We start from the raw sequence: 1397 nt of genomic DNA on the forward strand, positions 1-1397 counted from the left end.
AAACTGAATTGAAATCTAACTTAAAGCAATGAATTTGAAAACTATGAAAAACTATGAAAGCAAGTAAATTCCTAAGCTTCGGAGCAGTGCAGCGCTGGATGCTTCTTCACGGCAGAACTCCAAAAATTAGGGCAAGGGATTGATATTTTACAATGAAAAGTATGGCCCTATTTATAGACTTCAAATCCTTCTGGATCACCATGAAAGTTGCCATGCAAAGTAGAACTCTAAAGGCAATAGAATCGTGCAAAATAAGGCAACTCTCCAGCTTTGACGCGCGCCCCGGAAATAATCTCCTCCCTGGCCGAATTCGGGGTTCTCGCCAGCGGAATGGGTCGCCAGCGGAATGGTTTCCGCTCCGGCTTTCGCCAGAGGGACGGTGATTTCTCTGGCTTCTCGATTCCGCTATAATGGACTTCTATCTTCTCTGCTCTGACTCTTGACTCCTCTGGTGATGACTTGGCTACACTGGCTTCTTGATTTCGCTGACTCCAGAGAAATGGTGATTTCTCTGACTCCAGAGAAATGGTGATTTCTCTGGCGTTTGATTCCTCTGGCATAGCGATTCCTCTGACACTTATGTTTCCAGTAGCGAAGTGATTTCTCTGGCGATTCCTCGCTCGCTTCGATTCCTCTGGCGATTCCTCGCTCGCTTCGATTCCTCTGGCGATTCCTCGCTCGCTTCGATTCCTCTGGCATTTTCGCGCTTGCCTCGATTCCTCTGACATTTCCGCGCTCGCCTCGATTCCTTTGGCATTTCCGCGCTCGCCTCGATTCCTCTGGCATTTTTTCTCATTTCGCTGCTCTGGCTTTCTCATTTCTCTGGCTTGAGCGGATTTCGCTGGCGACTTTTGGAGCGCACTCCTCTGCTCTGAAGCGGGCTTCTCTACTCTGGCACGGGCCTTCATAGAGAAGTTCAGCTCTGCATAACAAAGTGTGCCTAAAAACACCATTCTTACCCCCAAAATCTCCAAAATTGCACTCTTCCATCTATAAGACCTAAATCTCCTGAAAAGCATAAAACAAACCATAAAACGCACCAATTTCCAAAGATTTAACTTAAAATATGCGCATGTAAACCCCCAAAATTAGAACAATTAGGCATAAATCAACCCCCCCACACTTAGCCTTTTGCTTGTCCTCAAGCAAAATCCATATGAATCCTAGGAAGAGATTGATTTCAACAATGCTAATTTTCATCCAACATTCTCAAAGTCAATTCAAAATTTTACAATCAATACACATCTCTCGATCATGCAAGTAACTCAAAGTTTAAGAAGCAACAAAACAGTAATGTAGGCAATTCGATCAGACCCAATTCTCCGCTAGAAGTGAATTCCCTAATGTGATCACCTTTATAATCAATATCACCATTTTTTCACACTTTGTGTGATTGA

The sequence above is a fragment of the Salvia miltiorrhiza genome, unplaced genomic scaffold (assembly GCF_028751815.1).
Source record: "Salvia miltiorrhiza cultivar Shanhuang (shh) unplaced genomic scaffold, IMPLAD_Smil_shh fragScaff_scaffold_156_1, whole genome shotgun sequence".
NCBI classification, from domain to species: Eukaryota; Viridiplantae; Streptophyta; class Magnoliopsida; order Lamiales; family Lamiaceae; genus Salvia; species Salvia miltiorrhiza.